This window comes from Trachemys scripta, chromosome 14 (assembly GCF_013100865.1).
Source record: "Trachemys scripta elegans isolate TJP31775 chromosome 14, CAS_Tse_1.0, whole genome shotgun sequence".
NCBI lineage: Eukaryota > Metazoa > Chordata > Testudines > Emydidae > Trachemys > Trachemys scripta.
Window position 1 is genome coordinate 14,165,670 of NC_048311.1, and position 23,369 is coordinate 14,189,038.

At 41.1% G+C, this 23,369-nt stretch overlaps 1 protein-coding gene across 1 annotated transcript in view; it reads right to left on the bottom strand.

Moving 5' to 3' along the window:
* LOC117887408 (heparan sulfate glucosamine 3-O-sulfotransferase 3B1-like) overlaps positions 1-23,369 on the bottom strand; it is a 46,129-nt gene that overhangs the window by 21,151 nt on the left and 1,609 nt on the right. The gene's annotated exons all lie outside the window — the stretch shown is intronic.

Here is a 23,369-nt window from a genome sequence, read left to right on the forward strand (position 1 = left end):
AAAACAAAATGCACCCTTTACAATTCTGCAATTTGCACCATTTCTCTCCTGGTTAATGCCTCGTGATGAATTTGTTAGCATCCAGTCTTTGCACCAGACAGGGGAAGGGGCATTAATAGCCTGATATGACAACGTTATCAGAGGAATAAGCCAGGAGCCTGCCAGTGCCTGAGCCTGCAATGACAGCAGTTGGAATGGACTCATCTGTATTGCCCTCTGCTATGGCCTGGTCTAAAAAGTCCTTGTACAGATACAAGTATGAGTTAGGGGTGTAATTCCCAGATTGCTACAGTTCCTAGCGTTGATGCATTTATCAGTATAAAGATGCCTTAAACTGGTATCGCTTATTCCCCCTCCTGTACAGGAGTAGCTACACCAATATAAAAAACACCTTCCCAGGATATAACTGCATCCATGCTAGGGGCAGCTGTGCTGGTACAATTAAAGCAAGACAAATTTATAGTGTAGACAAGGCCAAAGTCTTTCATATGACACTTCCTTTTCTGGAATTCCTCCCCCACATCCCTCTTCACCCCCCCTCCCAACCCCCAAAATACTTCTTTAGAGATAGCCTGAAACGATAGTTTGTGGATTTGCTTACATGAAACAGTGGCACAGTCTCATTACAACTCATTTGCACCTCTCCCTGGAGTCTGCAGTGGAAAATGGCTGCAAATGCAGATTACTATCCAAGTTATCCAAAACTGCAGCAAGTTCAGCAGATTCTGGAGGCCCTGGGTTGTAAGTTTTGCATCTTCTGCCAATAGTGGGATCTCAAACACCTCTGCAGGGAATCCAATGAGAGCAAAAAGTGCCTGTCAGAATACATGTCAAGATTTCACAATAAGCATCTTAATGGGGGGGGGGGGGGGAGAAGAGCATAAACTGAGCAAAGAGCCCTCAAACTGCCAAACTGCTCTCACTTGAACTACTTTGCTCCTTTGAATTGAAGCAGAGCACCATGCTGTCGGACAAGGAGTTAAAAAAAAACAGTCACCAACCACTCATCTGTATGGTATTTAAGTTATTGCCTTCCCATGGTCCCAAGAGAGTCTACTTTTAACAAAAGTATCAAATAACTACAGGGTTAATAAGATGCTTGCTTAGAAGCATTTCCTACTTGTAGTCACACACAGTGGATCCCCTTAAACATTAGGGTTTGGTATAATGGTGAGCCAAGTAATAAGTTTGTTAACACTCTGGGGTAAAGGTATTGGCTGGAGTCGTCATAGAACCACTGAGGATCAGCTCTCATTCTACATGGGGTCCACTTGTGGATTTCCATTTGAAGTCAGTGCTTCAAGGAGGTGCATGGGTCCCTTTCTCACTAAGAAAGGAAACCTAAATTCCATAGAACCTCAGGTTCTCATCCAGCTCTTCACCTTTCTGAATAGAACTAGTCCAAAAAATTCAACAACAACAACAAACACACAAGACAAAACACTTGAAATTTATGATCCTTAATTTATTCTCCCTGGTTTTCTGAACAGCTCTAAGGGCTCAGTCACAGTGGTGTAATGCCACTGACTTTAGCCAAACCCACTGAGCGCCATACTGTTCACTAGGTTTGCCCTTTTGGCTCAGATCTTTTGGAGCTATGGTCTTGTGCCTCCCACAAGGGCATTAAAAATGATATGGATATTTTAGTTGTAAGTTTATTGCAAAGTGTCTGTACCCAAAGTTTCCCCTCCAAGTATTGAGCACATGCAGTGTGCCTGCCTGTCAGCCTTCACCCCAGAGGTAGCTGTATTTCACTGATGTTCTATGCTGGTCCTTGAAGATAAGATCTTGCATTTCTATAGCACATTGTAATTGTGGGATGCCCAATGAGATGACTCATGTAGGAGTCCAATCTGTCAAGCATGGATGGGAGTGCCACATGCACCTATTGGAGAGCAGAATCTACATAGTATGTAGTATCAAACATTCTGCTGGATTCTTACATTAGTATCTAACCCAGCAGAGTTCGTATCACATCAAGGTGAAGTGTCAAGAGCAGCAAAGCGACATTTAACACGACACGAGCAGCTGTATCACAAGTTGAACACTTCACAAGACTATTTAACAGAGGTGGCCTCTTTCAGAGTTAAGAGCAAGCAATTAACACCCTGCACTGGTAGGAAAATGAAAAATCTCTGGTTAAAAAAATGCAATGGTTGTTACTGCATCAACAACTAAAAACAGACTTGGAAAATAGTTCACACATTACTGGGGTACCTTCATTATAGTAAATTTGTGGTATACAAGGGAAACAACTCCAGAAAAAAAAGTGTGTGTTTCGGCAAGGGTGGAACTCTTGGAGTTATAAACTTGGGGGGCGGGGGGGGAGAGAAAAAGGAGAGAATAGAGCTTTGGCCTTAAGTATGAGCGATGTCCCTGCAAAGAAACACTGCATTATTAGTATCACACAGGTACCGTTTGTGCGAAAGACAGACATAAAACCACCATCTGAACAGGACAAAAGCGCCACTGCAATAGGCTATAATTGACACTGGAGCAGTCACAGCAGAGAGGCTAGAAGCTGAATTAGCCATGGAAAGTGAGCTCTCCTTTGCCCACATAGTGGTGGTCCCTTCCAAGTGAGAGCCAGGCACACAGGGCACGTCCAGACTACAGAACTCAGTCCAGTGGTTCACCCTTGAGTTACTAGCCCCAAGTCAGCCTAGCACTGAGTGCATGCTGGACCCGCACTACATGTATTTTTAACGCTACACCTCAACAAGAGCGATGCCTGATCTCCTGGTTCCAGAGCTATGGCAGGGGGAGCACAGACCTGCCAGTTTCATTTTTCACTAGTGCCAACTTCTGTTTAGAAAGCTCCCTGGCTAGGCACCACACAGGTGAGCAAACACCACAAACAATAGGTTTGCTCTTTGTGTGTGTCTAGGATACAAAGCTGAAACTAAATTAATCAAGTCCAAGTCCCTTTGTGGGCCCTTTCTATGTTTGCCACAAGCACATACATTAATGCACTAATCTGTGTTCCTAGCACTCTGAGATAATTGGGCAAGAAGTTGTACAGGTAATGTGGCCCTTTGTTACCCAACTATTAAAGCAGCTCAAAACGTTTGCCAGGAAACTGCATTTCTCACCACCTTGCCAAGTTTCCTCTAATAATGCCTAGTCTCCTGGTGCCTTGCCTTTATAGCCATTATCAGGAAGTGCATTTCTAATCAATCCAGAGCTGACATCTGCCCCCAGCCCCCCTTTTTCTGTGCATAAAGGCATCCCACCTTCCACACTCATGGTTAGTGACTGATCCCGGCAAAGGCAGCACTCAGTGGAATATATTGTTTCCTCTGTCCTCAGGGTGGGTGGGAGTCTTTAAAACCGATGAACATTAGCCCGATCCTGTATTTGATTAGAACAAGTGTCAGCCATCCTGATAATGAAGCTGTACAAGCTCAGATTTGCCAGAGCCAGAAGCTAATGGATTTTGTGCCATGCTCAGTGCCTCCTGTGATGTCTCTTGGGGTCCTCTTTCATTCAGTTGACTTCAGGCCTGGGGAAAAAGCCAATCTCTGAACAAGCAACATGCAAAAGGGGCAAGTTCCCCTCAAGGAACAGCGTGAATGGGCAGGAACAATGCTGCATGGTCTGCCATGCGTGGAGCAGCTTTCTGGAAAGATGAGTATTTGACATGAAGTTCCTGTCGGGCTGAATCGCTTTTGTTCCCATCTTCAGCAGGAGATTCCTGCCTCCCCCAGGCCAGTTGTTTCAACCCTTGTGGACTGCGTTCAGTCACTGGACTAGCAAAGTCCGGGCCACCCTTAACAGCCCCAACTCTTCCTCCCTCCACTGCTTCCTCCTCCTCTCACAATTAGTCTCTGTAATTCCAAATGAAAACAATCCCTTCCTCTTCAGACCCCCTTCTCCAGCCTGGATAAAAGGAAGGGGTGTTTTTAACTGCAGAAGTAGCCACACTGTGAGAAGAGGCTACTTAAGGAATTGTGTGAGGTTAAGACCCCCTGAACAGGACTGGCTACAAGGTGGTAGCCATGTGACAGGCCTGCCACCGACTGGTTTCTTTATGGTGGCTAGGTGCTGAGAGAGGGAGCGTGAGCACCCCCAACCGATCATACAGGAGAACCAGCTTTTGATTTTTAATTTATCCAACAGCACTTCACTCTGCTGGGCTTAGCTGCCCTCCCTGCATTGAGCAATGAACTCCTATTTGACTGTTGAATGGGAATCAGTTTTACTGATGAATGCTGAGCCCGATTGGCTTCAGCACGCAGCAATGAAGGGAAATCCATAAGGTTGGAGGGGGGGCACTCAATGTTAATTTTAAAAGCCAGAGACATTGTCAAAAGGTTTTCAAGAGCAACTACACCTCTACCCCGATATAACGTGACCAGATACAACACAAATTCAGATATAACGTGGTAAAGCAGTGCTCGGGGGGGGGGGGGGGGGGGGCAGGGCTGTGCACTCCGGCAGATCAAAGCAAGATCGATATAATGCGGCTTCACCTATAACACGGCAAGATTTTTTGGCTCCTGAGGACAGTGTTATATCGGGGTAGAGGTGTAGTGATTTTCAGGTGCCCAACCTGATACCTTAAAAGGGACCTGACTTTCAGAGGGCAGGTGCTCATTATCGTCTCCAAAGCAAACCCTTTGAAAGGAATCAAAGTTAAGCACTGAGTCAGTTGCAATAAGTCACTTTGCCTTGCTGTGCCTCATTTTTCCCAGCTGTAAAGTGGGGATAATAGAAGCCAAAGATTACCGGATGAAGCTATTTCAGTCAATGTTACATGTGGGGACAAATATTTTATTCACTGAATTAGTTGTCCAGCAAAGATTTGGTCAGCTGGAGAGCTGGCTGCATAACAAGTTAACTGCTGAATAATGACGTTTATGGAATACAACACATGGTTAGTATGCAACCAGCTGTGCAACTTGCCTACTTCCTACAAGTGCTGGAATGCTTACTGAAGTGTGCAAAGTGCTTTGAGATCCTTAGATGAAAGGCACTAGAAGAGTGGAAATGCTTATTAATCTGAATCTCTCCAGAGCTTTACCTCCAGATTGCTAGCCATGGGTGTCCTTATAGCAGAGGCTTGGCTGACCAGCTCTATTGCAGGTTTTTCATTATTTTAAAAACCTCAGCCAATAAAGCAGCTCAAGATGTTTATACATTAGTGAACTAATTGGATAGGCCAACATGCAATAGACTCTCCCCCTCCAGAAGGGCCAGATGTTCTGCTCCAAAGAAGGATAGGTCTGTGGGTTTGTTGTTTTTTTAAAACTAGGAGGGTGGGGTTGAAGAGGTCACTGTTTAAATCTACTTTAAACTACAATATGACCTGGACAGCATGTACTTGCACCAGGATGAACTATATTTGCCACTCTGGAATAAAAGATCTAGCAAATTAATACACTGTTGACCCTCTGTACTGATCCCTAAATGCATTTGAATACAAATGGGATTGCCTTCTCTAATCACTCACAATTGGATTTGTGATTACAGTCATAAAGGGAGTAGCCACTGCATTAAATTAGCGTGGCTGTAAACAAAAAAGAAACCATCAAGTCTAGTGCTGGACGATCACCTCTGCAAAATCTACTTACCAAGCCAGCCCCCACCCTGTCCCTCCCCCCTCAATCTCCAAAAATAGAAAAAAAAAAGTTTAAAAAAATGATGACTAAGTTTCAGAAAGAGTACTGGGATTGCTGCCCAGTAAAGTTACAAAAAGGTACAGCTTAATGAGACTACAAAGTCAGAAGCCTGCTGTCCAGACAAATCAGAGCTAAAACATGCTAGATCAGATGAAAACAATTGGCCTAAGGCGAGAGTGAAACTCCCAGAGAAGTAGGACAGGTACCAATTAGAAACATTAAGCAGGTGTGTCTGCAGAGCACCCCCTCCTCCATTAGTTACAGGGGCTCATGATCTTGGTGTAAATAGATCCAAAATAGACAATCAACTCAACACTGCCAAAGGGTCTTCTAAGGAGGACTCAGCCATGAAGATGTTCTCTGCTGTGTGTTCATGTAATGAGAAGCTGTACCTACACACTTTAATGAAAGACTTTGCATTTCCATACCAATGATCTGACAGACTGAGTGAGTCTATTGGACTATCCACATGCGCACACTCCTGTTCAGATCTGGGTAGCCCAGATCATCTCTCTTTATAAGAGTAGCTAGTCATCCTATTCACCAGGATAGGTCACATCCTGCTGTCTTCACTGGACACCATCAAATACATGGTTAAGGACGGATGGAGCCAGTTGGATATTTTGATTCTGTCCCATAACTCTAACACCCACCACATGCCTTCTCAGCTTTTTGCACCCAGAGATGGTACCTATATGGGGTCAGAATCTCAATTAAACAGCAGCCTAGCCACATTGTGAAACAGGTATGTGTGCAAACTCGTACCTCTCTTTACTGTATCCTCACCCATAGCGCCAATAGATTTTTTAAAAATTTCTCATATCAAAAATTACTCCTAAATCCTTCAGCCACAATTGTGTATTAAGAACCCAGTGGGCTTGTATGCAAGAACTTAGTAAAGCCCAAGTTAAATGACTTCCTGCCCCCCCCCCCAAACACTGCTCAGTTTGAATGAGAGCCATTGTTATTCAGATTAAAGCAAGTGTCAGATTAACAAATCAATGAGCATATGAGATATAAGACTGGTTACCATTGAAATCTTTCAAATACCCAAACATATGGATGAACCAAATCTGAATTGTAATTGACTCACCCATCTTTGATCTCTGTACCCTATAGGCTCCCAAAGGAGAGTGCCATCAGCCTCCACACTAGGGCTGAGGAGTGAAAAGATTCCATTGTGAACCAGCCACATACAATGCCTATTCTCTCAGCTTCCGTCTGCTGGATGTAGATGTGCTGTGGCACTTCTAATTGAGACAGATCAGCTCCAAAATCAAACAGCGAGTAACAGAGCAGAAGAGCTCAATTGGGGTCATGTTACGTTCCACAGAAATCATTTACAAACCCATCTAGTGCAGGTTATTTTCCAGAGATCCCACGTACCGCTTACAAGTGGTCCTCATGTGTGCCCCAGAATTCTAACAGCGTCATCATTTTAAGCTGCACAGAGGAGCATCATGCAGGAGTTTTAAAGGAGACTCTGTGGCAAGCCAGCACAGGGGTTTGTGGTACTCATGGTGTCTGAAAAGGCCACGCAGCAGTGAGCCCTTCAGTTCATCTTCCTGATTGCTCTCAGATTCAGAGGACCCAGTTGCATACAACCAAGCACAGAAACGAAGGATGGAACTTCTAGAGTCACTGTACTTTATTATCCATTGCTAGCACTGACAATCACCAGGCATTCACTCCTCTGTGGCAGGCATATGACAAGAACCTAGATAGGTTTCTGCAGTGCAATGCTTAGCGCTCTGAGGGTCAACCCAAGCAAACGAGAAAGAAACGCAAGATCACCCTTTAACCATGTTAAAATGCAGTCTCCTCCCATCGAGTCCAATTCTGCCACCCTTACTCAAGTGGAAATCAATGGGGACTATTAGCTGAGTAAGGTACTACTCTACTTAAGTAAGGTCAGCAGCGTCAGGCTTGCACAGAACTGTTTACCACTTTGTCCAGCAACATCCCATGCCTGGCAGTTCACATTGCTTCTAATTTTGTTTAAGCTCATCATTTCCTGCAATGGTTTTCTTTATTAGATGGAGTTTTGGTGGAATTGGGGGGGAGGGGTTTGCAGCCGATTTCAGGAGCAACTAAAGCATTGTCCTTCAAGCCAGAATACTTGGTTTTGAGTTTTGTAATGAACAAGATTTTCCTGCGTTTGGGTAGGAGGTGGGCAAATAAAGATTTGAATCATATATATTGTCGTTATGTAAAAGTGGAAAGATTTCTCAAACAAGCCACATAACAAATATTTGCTAGGCTCAAAGTTTCAGGTTTCATCACCAACCCAATATTTGGGCTGGGTTTCCCAAAAGGTCTGCAGGAAACTTGCCAAATCCTTCAGCAATCTCCAAATCCTAGAAACACAAAGGGAGGGGTTTGTTTTCAAACCCTGAACCAACAAGTTTCTATCACTAGGGTTTTGTTGCAAACCCTTGGCTACCTAATAACTTTGGTAATTGGGTCATGCAAAGATCAGAAACTCCTGCTCTCTATTATCAGTATTTGGCATATGATCCCAAGTTCAGCAGTTTTGATTCCTTCCAGTAGAGGGTAATGATGCCACATAGTAGTCAGCTCCTTACAGGTACAAGAGGCGGTGGGGGGGAAAATCATACTAAATAGGTGGTCACAAAAAACACAAATCAAACTAGCTAGAAAAGTTCACCAAAACTGACAGACTTCACAGAGCTCCATTTATTGTCCAATCCTGCAGTTGGCTTAACACTGCCAGCGAAGTCTGCTGATGAAATCTAGAAGAGTTCTCAGTGTGTGGCAATTATAGGAACTGGCATACAAGAACTGGGGAAAGATACAATACCTTTACTTTATATTAAAAAAAAAAAAAAAAAAAAAATCAGAAAATTCACAGGCTCTTAATCTGCTTTAAGACCACCTGGGCCTACTGTTTATATATAGCCTAATTATACTACCTTTATCTATGTGACTGCAACATTCTCTTGGGAGAGCTAATAGCTGTAATGTTAAAGATACAGTTTGCCAGAAATTGCAACGTACAACATGGATATCACACACACACACCCTGATGCTGCAGAAGCATCAGGGAAAAGAGGGCTCCACCTTCCACAACAGATCCAGGCAGTACAGAGGAAAGAGAACCTGTAATTAACAAGCTTAAGGACAGACAACTAGAGCTCCCAGCCCATATCAGTTTGCAGTGAGACCTGGCTTGAAACGCTAACCTGCTATTCAGTTTTATCTGAGCCTGATCCATGGCAAATCTGACAACTCCTCCCAAGGCATCGTTCCACTCTTACACTTCCCCCTCTGCCCCATTAACTGGATTCTATCAGACTTTCAGAAACACCAGACCAACCTCCTACTCACTAGCTTCTAGAGCAGTTATAAATGGAAACAAAATTCGCTCTCAGAATTATGTGTGTCAAATTCTAACAAACTGATGGCAAGGTGGGTGGGGGCAGAGAGACATTACACTCCCCTTCCACCCACTCCCACAGAAAGTGTAAAAGCCAAATCAAAAACTTTACAACACTAATGAGCTCGGCCTGCAATTCTGCCAGTCAGCAGAACACTTAGCATTCTGGTATAGAGATCTATTATACGAAACATTCTGTTTAAGTGCATGGTTAACATAGGGTTCACTTTCTACACTAGGATCCATCCATTAATTCCAACAAAGACAATGAATTAAAATGGACCCCAAAGATATAGCTAGCTCAAGAGTAAAATTTCTACAAGCGCCTCTGACTTAAGAGAGTAACTCTCATTTTCAAAAGAGACTTTAACCAGTTAGCTACTGGCAGTTTAGTGGCTTGAGGTAAAGTTTTCACTGGTGCCTCTATTGAGGAGTGCAAGTCATGAGAATTTGTGGAAAATTGTATCCTAAACCACTAAACTGTCAGGGACTAATTGATCTACGAAACCCCACCGTCTAGCACATCACAATGCTATGGGATCAGTGTTATAAGATCTTTGGATTTATTAAGATAATATAAAAGGAAGGACCAATAGGAGACATGCACCAATGCTGGACTGAAATTTAGTTAAGCCATTCATTCCCATTTTTAGCGCTGACTCACCACTGTTACTCTGGAGTTACACCTGGTATAGCAGCTGCTGCCCCATAGCACATAATACTGGATTGTGTGAGCAAGTCCAGGTTAAGGCCCATTTCCAGCAATGTTTGCATATCCCGGCAATGAGGCCAGTGTCAGAGTGAGGCATTCAGACTCACTTCTGTCGAGAGGAATTCTGTTACTGATTTTAACTAAGAACAGGAGGAGGCCCGTCGTTTGTACACCACCGCCAGCGTCATTTTATAATTACTTTATTTGGAAACTAGTTTCCTGGGTATAAAACATAAGATACATTTTTACAAAGACAAATTATATTGATGTTTAAAGGCTAGGATACTTTGTCTACTTACAGGAGAACCTCACAATTCTTAAATTATTGATTTGAAAATTCATTTGGCCTTTGCACATTTCTAAACAAATATTTAATAGCTAAGTGTGGCAGTAAAGTCTATTCATAAACACTTCTTTGTTAGCCATTGGCCTAACCCAGCACTAAACACTGGAGTAATTACAGAATTATTTGTTACTTCAGGTTTATGTCACTGTTATTGAGAGCAGAATTGGTCCAAAGTTGCAAGGTATTTTAGAATCCTATGAAATACTCCAAATTTAAAAATGGAATGACGCTTGTAAAAATAAGTGAATACCACACATTGATACAATGTTTTCTTTTGAATGGTTTGTAACCTAGACACTAATTTGCATAATCCAGTAATCCACAATTGATCTCCTGGTCAGTGCAAATTATTGGTTCCACTGAAGAGCTATACATATACAATACATTTTAGTGTGATTAAAACTTATTCACCTCCCTGGAGACAGATTGCAGCTTTGCAAAATAGTGGAGGTTATTTTTTACATGATGCAACTAGCCTTGAGGGGTTCCCCCCCCTTCTTAAACACTTATTATGCAATAACCATTACAAAATGTAAGGGTTGCATGTATTTATTGCAAAGTGTATGTATAGATTCCATGCACACAGAAATAGATATGTGAAGGACCCAATCCTGCATTTCTTACTCTGTCAAAATGCCCACTGTGACTGAGAACTTCAAGAAAGTATTTTGCAGTTACCATGCATCAGGTCCTAATGTCTACAGCTCCAGTGTTGGCTTTTTAAAAGCGTATCCCCTCACTACAGTTACTTACATGTTCAAGGTATTTTTTGTAAGAGGATTTCAAGTGCCGATTCCAAGGATACTTGGATCGGTTCGTCACAGGGCCTGCTGTGCAGGGTCAGGCCCAGCAGCAAGGACGATCAGAACTTGGTCATCCTCTCCCCTACCTTCACAAACATGCCGTTCTCACTTAACTGATAGAACAAGCAATGGAGTACTGATCGGCTAGGAATCCATACTAAAGCAGGTAGAACATGCCAATTTAAACAAATAAAATTGAGTTTTCCAATGGGAATTGTGCTAAAAAAAAGCCACCTCATGTACATACTTTGAAATCCAACACAGTGACGCTGAAGTCTTGCATTAGTAGACCAGCCAGATTAGAGCCGTGATCTTTTAGGACTCATCCTTAATAGCGTAAGACTTACTTACACAAACAGTCCCACTGATTTCATTGTGAAGACTACTTGGGCAAGGCTTTGCAAGAGTCCCATTATACTTAGCTAAGCACAGTATTAAATTAGCCACTTGTCAGTTTGGATGGAAGATTAAATTTAGGGGGCGGGGGGGGGAATTTAGTACAGTCTGGGCCTTGATCCTCAGCTGATATAAACTGGCACAGCTCCACTGACTTCAAACCGCCAGTTAAACACCAAGTGAAGAGCTGGCCCTTGATAGAGGGTCTCTTCCCCTATCACCCCCCCCCCCCCGCCCCGAGGAAAAAAATGGACCTTTAACTGGACTGGTTTGGGGATTATTTTGGGCTCATGGTTTGATAGAGTTAACTGACAGTAAGACAATGTATATAACCATTTTGTTACAGTCAAAATGTTCATTAAGTAGTAAGAAAAAAAATCCTTGATACCGTTTCTAATTTAATAGAATTGAAGACAGCGGGAAATAAGTTTATTTTAATTAAAAGGGAAAGTCTGATTGCATTCAATAAACTTGAATGGGCACAAGATTAGACCCTGAATTACATGCCTCAAGATAGAGAGCAGGGTGTTAGAGGGACAGTATCAATAGACCACACATTTTTGCCTGAAGTGTCTTTTGCTGTTATTACTACAAATAACATTTAAGCCCCAAATCCTGCAAGTGTGCATGCTTGTGCTTAAATTTTACCCTTGTAGCTACTCCCACAGACTCCAACAGGGCTACTCATGTGTAAAGTCAGGCATGTGCATATATGCTTGCAGGATCAGAGCCCAAAATTCTTGGGCCTGAGAGATTCAAGAAATTATGCTTCTTGTCCTCCTCTACCACCCCCACCAGTTTATGTTGAGCATTTGACAGCACTGTAGGTAGGATCAGTTTCACTCTAGTCTAGAGGTTCTCAAATTTTTGTACTGGTGACCCCTTTCACATAGCAAGCCTCTGAGAGAGACCCTCCCCCCCTTATAAATTAAAAAAATATATATATTTAACACTATAAATGCTAGCGGTGAAGTGTGGTTTGGGGTGGAGACTGACAGCTCGTGACTCCCCCCCCAATGCAATAACCTCATGACTCCGAGGGGTCCTGACCCCCAGTTTGAGAACCCCTGCTCTAGTCCATTTCCCTTCTTAGCATGGGTCTTTTCCACCAGTTGCAGGAGTTGAGAGCACTTTTTAAAAGAGAAATTGTTTGTAAGACCAGTAAGTGGCCGAGGAAATTGAGCCAAGTGCAGTACCCAACACTAGTTATTTGAACTGGACTGGACTTCAGCTTGATTTACTGATCATCCAGGATGCCATTGTGTACCAAAGGTTGTAGGAATTCTGTTTTCTCTTACAGCTTTTCCTTACTGTCCCTAGACAGAGGGCCTGGGGACAGGGTATTCTTGGAAGAAGGATTCTGGTCCTAGACATTGTTGCCTCCACTGGTCCATCAGAACCCAAGTGTACTGATCTTCAGAGCAGGTGGCAAAATACAACATTTTGGGGCAAGCATTTGCCTGGCGAAATTCTTCTAATGGTAGCACAAGGATCGATGAGGGCATTGTTTGTGCCTGATCAACTTTCATATGTTGCTCATTTTTAATGTTCCATGTCACGGTAATGGGTGCCTGACAGTCAATTAAATAGTGTCACTGGCAACAAAAATTGAGATGGGAATCTGCTTAATTAAACGTGTTTTGCCCAGCATAAAAGCTTTCTTCCCTCCCCATTTGTGCTGTGGCTAACCACCATGCTCTGTACAGCTGATCTGCATCAAGTCATGCATGTACTATGGATATAAAGAAGAATTTTCATAAGCTATTCAGTACTCCTGTGCAGTGTCCCAGTCAAATCTTCTGCCTTGTGTTTAATATTTAGTTTATCTAGTGGCCAATATTGCAGTCTATCGGAGTGCTGTTAGTCATGTGAATAAAATTGCACGATCAGAGCCTTAGAAGGTGATGTTGGGGGAAAAAATCCCATTTAGATTGGAACATGCGGGGGGGGCAGATTTTGCTATCACTCGTGTCTTTTGATGCTCTTTGCGAGCTTTTTTAAATTATGTGCAACATTACAGTCTAATTCTGTTTCTTAGTGAGGTTGCAAGTTTAAAGTAAATCACTACAAGTAAAGAGATGTGAAATTGTTGGGAGCATAAATGAGAGCAGATAAAGTAAACTTCTCTGAAATTTAGATTTCTGGGACTATTTTGAATGTAACATTATTGTGCTTGAAAGTTTAATATACAATCACACAGGCATCACTTCAGTCACTCCTCAAACACCACATGGTGACAACAGGTAGCAACCGATAGCTTCCTGACCTTCTCATTAAACTGCCGAAATAACGTGACCTGGTATTTGTTGTTCTTTGGAGCCCATATGTCCACGGTCCAACAATGACCTGGCCTATTAATTATCCCCCAACCCACTGATTGTTGCCATTCACACCAACACAAGAGGGGAATGTTCATGTTGAAAGATGACTATACTTTGTTCTTACTACAAGGAGCCCAAGGTCTATGCTGTTATTCCATCCCAAGTCAATTGAGCAATTAAAGCCTGCTCTTGGCAAGTACTCAACAGCCTCAATTTTGTTTCTTTTTGACTAGGATGGTACTCAGCACTTTGCAGGGTAGGAAATAAAGAACTGTTTAGGCAGTATTTCATCTAGAAATAAAAAAAGTTTGGCACCTACATTTTTCAAATGACAATCAAAGCCTTCTACCTCCCAGAAAGCAGCTAAAGATATTCAACTGCATAAGTTAAAAAGAGTTCATCTTGTCCACTTTAATAAGAGATAAGGAGCACCAGGGATTTTCTTCCAATTATTTTGATGCCAATCACTAGCATAATGTTCCATGACATGCCACACAGTATCGCACTAATCAGATTAGCTAGGCAGATCCACCACCCAAATAAGTCACACACACACATACACACACACCCCCGAACGCATGGTCAACTTTGAAAAAGTTCAACAACTCAACAGGTGAGGCTATGAAACCTGATCACGGCAGACAATGTAGCTCCTCTCAGCATCGTGCTGGGAAGAACTCATCACGTGCGTCATATCAGGCGATGTGCTTGAAACAGAGTAGCGCACTGAAAGCCCAGCAACACGAATAATCTTTGCCATCTGTTTGAACAACTCAACCCTCCTCAGATCTAAAGGAATGATCCCATGCAAACACAAGGGCCTTGCTGACTGATCATAGCAGTCCACCCCTCCTTTCTGGGGCCATTTTCTTCATAACTCCACACAGTCACTAAGACAATGTCATTTGGGTCTGTCAGGATCTAACTGGAGGCAATAAGTGCCTTGCAGAGCATTTAAAAAACAGAAGTAGTGATAGTCCCATTTAAAATCCTATTGGATTCTTGCCTGTAAACGATAATGAGTGGGTGGGAAAAATCCCACTCAAATGATTTTTGGGGGGGGGGGTACTTATTTAAACCAGTATGAGGCAAACTCAATAATAGCGAGATTTCTTTTTGCAAGAAAAAGAACAAAGATCCCAAAGGGATCAAAAATGTTAAGGAGAAGCCATCCAAACAAGAAAGAACAAAAAGCCTTTATTTTTAAATAAATTGTAGCTTTCGTTCCAGTTAAGTTCAACTCAATGACATTTGCTAGAGAAGCTTGCCTTCTTTGTACAGATACTATGATTCATATGCATGAAGTTTTTTTAATCAAAGGAATCCAGGTTGCTCTGAAGTTTATCATAAGAGACCCCTTGCATCCTTAAAAGCAAGAGCTTGCAAGGTTTGAGTGCCCGCAGAAGATGCTGTCAGTGGTAGTGGAGGGCACTCAGCACTTGGCTGCATTGGATCCTTGTTGCTTTATCAATAGCTTGCACAGATATACGGTAAGAGGTGTTGGAACTAGACACTTGTTACCACTGTCAAGCAAGAATTTATATTGCTGCAGCCATCATGGGTGAAATCCCAGCCTCAGTGAAGTCAAGGAAAGTTTTCCGTTAACTTCACTGGGGCCATGATTTTACTCCAGATAGTTAATAAACCATCGACTCAGACAGACTAATTATCCCCCCACCCCCTTTTCTGAGCTCTGACTAGGTACTCAGGGGCACTACAGGACAATTTGCTCATTATGGCAATTGTGATCTTCCTATGGTAAGGAAGTTCACGGCTCACCAAGTCCTAAAACTTGGCTTTCCAAGGCAAGGGTTCATCGTTTTTTGTCCAGAGCATTGTACATTATGGTGCTATTATTAAGATGACAGCACTAGGGCACTTTCCAAACACAGACAAAGCCTACAATCTGTTAGTCTAAATAAAAATTCAGTGGGGTCCTAGGGATATTCAGCACATTGCAGGAGGTGCTTGGCACTGCAACAAACTGGCCCTACGGCAGACAGAAAAATTGTTGAAAAAAAAATATATTTATATAAAAATAATCCAGCAAGCAATATAGGTTGTTTCACTTCTTGCAAGCCTAGAATATCAGTTCAATGATATTTTGAAACTATTTTCTCTGTATTTTTATCATTGAATTCCTTCTTTTTATTTGGGAGAGCAATACTACTCTTAAATAGTGCGAAGAACTTAAAAGTCTGTCTCACAATAAGTGTGTTTTTTTGACAGTCCTGTAAGGCAGCAATTGCACTACATACCAGACCACAAGAGGCTATTCCCTGGCCTCTCCCCACCACACACACGGTTGTTAATGCTGCACACTTCAATGTTTTAAGACAATCTCAAAGGGGAAGCTTATTAAATATCAAAAATTCCACACACTACTTATAATTAGTTTGCAGTAACGGCTGGATCTTATTTCTTTTCTGTCATGGTAAATAGTCTCATTTGAAGCAGCTAACATGCTGCATTAATTACCAGAAAAAATGCAACATGCTTACAGAATTCATTTCTATTGGATCTCCAGCTATCTTACTATTGAAAATCCATTCAATTTTTCCCCTCTTATCGCTTTGCTGCTTCAGGGACTGTATTTCCCAACATCTGATTTTGCTTTATTTTTGCAGCAGAAGAAAATCATGTTTTGTTTCACTTCAACAACCCCTTTACCTTGCAAACAATTAAGCAGAAGAAAAACAAAAACCACTATTTTGCCTCTCCTTCACAAGCCAATATACCATATAATTTATAAAGGAACAGTTCAGACAAAAAGTGATATATTAATATTAAATACTATCAGTCACAAATACCATTCCAGAATGGAAACTTATCTAGATACGCACGTTCTATAGAAAGTTCTGCCTTGCATGAGTCAGAAACTTAAAAAAAAAAAAAAAATTGTGTTTTAAAGTTGTCTCTCAACTAAAACAAAGTACCAATTCCTCAAAGATCTACCACCTCCCCAGGGTTAAATAATCCCATTAACATATTGCTAGGAAGAAATATCAAGAAGAAGATCTAAAGTTTAAAAACTGGACAATTGGATTTGTGCAACAAGGACACAATCCTGCAAACACTTATGCGTATGAGTAACTTTACAAATGCAAGCGGCCCCATTGACTTCAGTGGGACTACTTGTGAATAGTTTTAAGTGTTCCGTTAGGATCAGAATCAGGGATCGTATGTATATAGCTGAACAGTGAGCAATTTATATTTTCTGGTTATGCTAATGACAAAAGAAGAAATTTTATCATTCAGCTATAGCTCTTTATCCTTTTTGACATTAACTTAAAACACTAATAGAGATTATGGAAATATGCAGGACCCTAAAAAGTGCTGTGGCTTAGTCAAATCAGTGGGAGTTTGGAGACAATATCTTATTTCTAATTTATATGGTCAAACGCCTTTAGCTTATTTGGATCAGAGTTAGAAATTTACAAAAAGCTTTTTTTTTAAATAAAAAAAGGGATATGCTGTCAGGTTTTTAGTTTGTGACATTTATAAACTGTGAAGCTGTTTGGCAATTGCAATGTTCATTTTCCAATTGCAATATTCATTTTTAAGAGCTAAACTTAGCCCTCAGTCTTGCAAACACTTATACTTGAAAGTTATTCATGTGCCTAATTTGCAAGTGTGCCTAGTGATTTAGAAGCTTAAATCCTTTTTTAAAATGTGGTTCTTAAATTCCCAATCTCAAGCCATTTTGGTGACAAAGTTTTACATGTAATCACATTCCATTGAAATCAATGGGTCCACTTGCATAAGCAAAGTTACACAAGTACATAAGTGTTTACAAGGTAAGGGGCTAGAGCTCCCACAGAAGCTTATTAAAAGAATTTATATTCCAATGAATTGCTTCAGAATTAATTTCCAAATGTAAAGCAAAAATATCTTTTAAATATTGACAGTCTCCCAACTCACTGCATCTGGGATAACATTTATGATTAAATTACTTTTAGTTATTCCCCCCCCCCTTCACTTGTAAAAGATTAATCAACCATTTTATGGTCTAATTTAGGTGCCTAATTAAAAACAGAGTTCAACACCTTCAACACCATTTTTGCTAATAAATCTTGACAGCTCTTCTGCTTTGTAACATGCAGGTTCTCATTTCAGAATACTGCATTATAAATGCAGTTTGCTTTTTTATTTTACCTTAGCTGCTATAGGGTTGGCAGTACACTGTTGAAATCCCAGAATTGATAGCAAGAGATTTCAAAGAGACTTTAGCTAGATTGTATCTCCTCCACCACCTCTCAGTAACCATTGCAGCATACATTGTGACCTTATTTTATGTTTTGCTAACAGAAGTTGGAGGGTGAGAGTCTCTCAAAGTGCATTCAAATTAAAATTTGGAGAGCTTGAAATCTCCACAGCTGCTATCTAAACTCACAGGGTTTCAAATTTAACTCTGTTTACAATTTTATTTTTAGTATTCCTTTGCCCTGGGGAAAAAAAGTTTCTTTAAACATCAGTATTTTGCTAATCTTGATTTGACAATTTGAAATATTCATGCAAATCTTCACCATGCTCCTACAGGCTGCTTATGCACATGCTTAATGCTATGCAACAGTAGTTCGATTGGCTCCAAAAGAGACTACTCACGTGTGCAAAGTTAAGCAGGTACTTGCAGGACTATGGTTTTTATAAAGCCTGGATTTCTGTTCTAAGGCCCCCCAATCCTTAAACCCTATACTTGTCCCATTGACTGCTTGTGTGTCAATTATTTGTGTGTTTTCAGGATCAGGCCCTAGAACTGCAGATTTTAGAACTAAATAGCTCCTACCTCCAACCATGCAATTCCAGCCCCACTGCCACTGAAGATAATGTTCATAAATTTTCTATTGCTCTGAAACTCCACCCAGATAACGCTGAACCTGGTATCTAATCAGTTTTACCCCCATTAGTGCAACTCCAGTGTAGTGAATTAATTATCTTCATTCTGCTTCCCAAAATGACTAATCTGAGTAATTTATCAGTGGTGAAACTGATCCTGTGAGTAAGAGAGATACTAGGAGAATTAGTGTATGAACTCCTTAATGCCAAAGTTTGGAAATAAATTCTCCCCTAATTCATACAGATCTAACCACCACCACCATGTTCTAGTCACAGGGCACACAGCAGAGCCTGTAGTGATACCACTATAATTTTTAGTATGGTCAAAATAAAGATCTGGTTCTGCTAAGACTTTCACACTATATAGTAGTGTTTCAATAGCAGAAGAGTATTTAAACATCCTAAATAGGTCAAAGCAACATGCAAAATCTTGAAAGTTAAGCGGAGGGGCGAAAAGTAATGTTCAGAAGCTGAGCAGTATTCATGGTTTGTGTAAAATATTTCAGTTTTAAGTTTACTATTAAAACCAATTTGTAATTGACCTGTGGCTATAATTTTAACTTGTTTTCCTCTATATTGAGGTTATTTGCACAATAGATATAGATATAATCTAAATATTTTCCCCTATTAGATTAGCAAATAACATGTTGTATACTACAGATTTGGGGGGGCGGGGGGAGGGGAGAAAGAATCATTCAAAACAAGAGCTTTTAATTAGTATTTCCACCTCATCTTCAAAAGCATGTCAGCTCTGAGGAAGTGATCTGGGACAGTATGAGAGAATAAATTAGGTAAAATCTGAAGCACTCCAGTCGTAGTCTAAAGCAAACCTGATTACAGGGGCAGATGACTGTTTCGTTTCTTTTCTTTTCTCACAGCAGTCCTGAATCATCACAGCAAACGGAAAGGGGAGGGGGGAAAAAACATCACCCAATCAACATCTTTAATGAGCTTCATCACCCACAAATCTCTTTTGTTTAGGTTAATGGTGCCTTGTTATGCCAAGTGGAACTACAATTAAATTCTGATGCTTAATGCAAATCTCCTCCTCTGCTTTGCCACTGTAGCTCTTGGGATTATCGAACTATAAAACCATTACCCACTTAACTGGTTGTGAGTAGTGCAGTTTGTGCCGAAGTGACAACCTGCAACATTACAGCCCCTCAAGTCTACCTTAGACAAGTCAGGCAATAACTTTTCTGAATATCCTAAACAGACAACAACATGGGCCACAAGGTATATATAGTCTAAACCTTAATCTAGGGTAATAAATTCCTCTTCCATTCCCTCCTATTTTAATAATGTTATAAGCAGAGCACCACCACTGTTTATGTAATGTATAAATACAAGTCATCCTTATTTATGGGCTAGGTTGTTGCATTATTTTTCATAACCCCTGCAATAATTTAAGTTACCTCTGCTTTCAAGCAAGACGGGGATTCAGGAGTGAATAATGAAGAGTTATAGAAAGACAAAAAACAACAACAAAAAAGCTTATCTATTTTTTTAATCCTATGGGGGGGGAGGAGAATAGACCCTAGTTTAGAATTTACAGTACAAATGCATACACTGAACATTTTAATTTGATTTAAATTTAACTCCTGAGTTTGAATAAAATTTTGGATTAATTAGGTTAACAGGTTTTCATCAGTGATCGGACCTTAAACCGAGAGCGGATTGTAGGAGGAGCAGAGAAATGAAGGTGCATGATTGAGCACAGGGGTGGGAGAGAACCCAGCATTTTTAATAGGAGTTTACATTTTTCCAGGCAATTATCTTACCCTGGTTGCAGTAGGATCCTAATGCTGCTCTTTCAGCAGAGATTAGTGTAGAAGTTAATGTTTCTTGTCACCCTGACAGTTTTGCTCATTCATTTTGTGTTTAGTTTGGGGAGGATATTTAAAAAAAAAAAAAAAAACACCACTGTTTTGACTCCCTTGAAGGCAAGTATAGTGCTAAGATTACCAATCTCCTCTTAGGCTCTACTAATGAAAATTCTTAATGAACTGCTGAATAAATAACAAAAACAAAACTTGACACATTGGTGCTTTGAATTTTGTTGTTGGAAGATCTTTAAAAAAAAAAGGATTCCACCTTTATCACTACCACCCCTCTCAAAAAGTCTTAAACACATACCTAAAGTGACTAATAGACTTTGAATGGGCCAGACCCTATAGTCTTAACACAGAACCCCCATAAATTTCAGTGTCTGCTTATGGGTTTCAGGATTGAGTTAAAATAGATTTGACTTCTGTACCATGTCCCTGAAAAAAAGAGGGAAAGATTGAATGGAAGAATAGCTAGTTTGGTTTCTGTTTTATTGCAACAAAATAAAGTATTTCCTTTTGCTGGAGTCCACCACCTCTTTGAAATCAACAAGTACCCATTCCCTTTAAAATCAGCAAAGAATTAAATATACAGTACTAACACAGTTTTGTAACTAACATCCCTAACGAACACTGTGGGTGCTACTGGATTTTTCACTTGGTTTACAGTTTATTTTTTCCTTTCCCACCAAATGTTTTCCAGCTGACACAGATTATACCTTCACCTTTCTTTGGGGGATTAAATTAATTACTCCAATTCAAATGGAAACATTCCTTAATTTAATAGAGTCACTGTTTTGGAGTTAGAACATTATATGCCTGAATATGTTTTCAAAGGCTAACCAGATTTAGAATTTTTTTTTTCCTTCAAGGAAAAAAAACTTGAGAGAGAAAGAGTGAACCTACAGCTAAAAAGCAGTCAAGTATAAAATAAGTGTGACGTTCAAGATTTATATTATTTACTGCAAGACAGTCAGATCTGACTATTGTAGAATTAGACAACTGATTTTGTTTAAGATAGACCCAGGCTTCTTTATACATAAAAATCGTAGATCTATATATTTAATGATATGATTGTGTGACTGTCTATAGACACACGATATAGATCTACTAGATAGGCCTGTACACTCACGTGCATTTTAATCTCTAGCTATGTATCGATCCCTTCCCATCAATGCGAAGTCGGGGCTAGTTCTCGATTAGTCAGATTCCATTGTCTCCTAGGATTTAGTGGAAGTTATTCGCTTTCCATTGGTCATAAAGCGCCAAAAACTGGGCTTTGCGGGAATCGTGCTCGCAGCTTAGTTAGTAAAAAGGGAACCAGGCAGATGAAGGCTGCAGGTGAACAGCCTCCCCCTTCCCCGCGAAGTTGGGCTAACTTTTCTCCCCTGGATTTTCTGTACAGATCCGTCACCTGCCGCTCAGTGCCCCCACCACCCCAAACACCCCTGTAATGCAGCTCCAGGGTAAAGCAAGGCAGCTCGCAGCCTGGGACATGGTGCACAAGATGCCTTTCATCATCCAGCAAAATTCAAGAATAAAGAAATAATTAGGGGAGGGGAAGAGAGGACAATCAAAGCACTTTAGTCTCCCGGGAGCTGCATTTTCTCTCTTCAGTCCTTCCCTTCCACACACGCTTAAAAAAAGAAACTGTCAATTTTGTTCTTTGGCGATTTTTTCAACTCGTATTTGTTCTGAAGACAGGACTTTTTACAACCATGCTGCCAAAACAGTTTTAAACAAAATTCAGAGACATCACGCTGGTAAGAGACAGACAAAACAAAACCCGTATTTGGGCACCACAAGGCAAGCGGGGAGAAAGAACAAAGCGTTAATACGAGACTGTTACTCTTCCATTGCTGTTCAGCTCGGCTGAGCCCAAACAAGTTGGACCGCAGAAGTTAAACGGAACGCGGTGCAAAAGGACACGAAGCAGCAGCAATATTTCAGGAACTCTATCGATGGGATTATTTATTTCCAAACTCCGCGAGCAAATCGGACCCAGATTATCCAAAACTACGGGGCAAATCTAGTTTAAACTAATAATGTACTGGCAAACTGGAGTTTGCACCTCAAAGCCTTTAAACACCGGCTCACTATAAAATAAAAATAAAAATCTACCACTGGAACATCGGAGGTCAATTTCAATCCAGAGACATTTTACAGTTAAACGCTTTTCTGGCATTTAAAAGAACAAAAAGGATCCGGTGCATCTGAAGTATTTTCCCCCTGTAAACTTTTCATGATCAAAATTTATTTCTAAGGCCAAAAAAAAAAAAAAAAGCCGCGTTTTATTTTGTTTGATCGATAAAACCAAACAACGTGTCTTGCAAACGCTCAGAGAAATCTGGATTGGTTCGAATTAATGCGGAGCCATACCGGAGTTTTTGATCGATTCCCTTTTGCAAAGAAGGAGCCGAGAAGGGTCTGATGCGCTGGAAGAGATGCTGCAGTGTCCCTTTCTTCCCAACAGAGATCACTACATCCCTGCTCCATGCTAAAGCTGCCTCCTCGCAGCGATCAAACCCCGTCTTGCCAAAGCAAACTACAGGCGCCAAAACTACATGCGAGAAACTGAAGTCAAGGGCACGTTTATATGGATACTGGCAAATGCCGAACCTGAAAAAGCAGCTATTGGTGAAACGGTACAAGATGGGAAGGGGCATCTGCCTTGCCCCATCGGTCACGACAGCAAATAACTTTCCATCTTCTAAATTATGGGAACTTTCCCAGCTGCCTTATCTGGGATTTTTAATCACCAGCTGAGCTGCCTTCAGGAAACAGAACCGGGACACAGCACTTGACTTGTTGTCAGTCAACAGCCTGACCTAGAACATCAATCCGAACCGTTCGGGGTAATCTTAAAAATTATGGGCAGATCCTGCTCTTGCAGAAGTCCGTGGCCCACATGGCTAATGCCTGAAATAGCAGCAGAATCTGTGCGACCGATCCTTCGATAAGACAGATACCCCCTGATTCCTTCGCCGATTTGTTAGAAACAAAGAACGGGTCTAATCAGAGTGCTTCCCCTCTGGGGCATTCCCCTAGTGTAGCTCGCCCCCTCATGCGGGGATAGTAGAAAGTAGCTGAATGGTTCTCCAGGATTCAAAT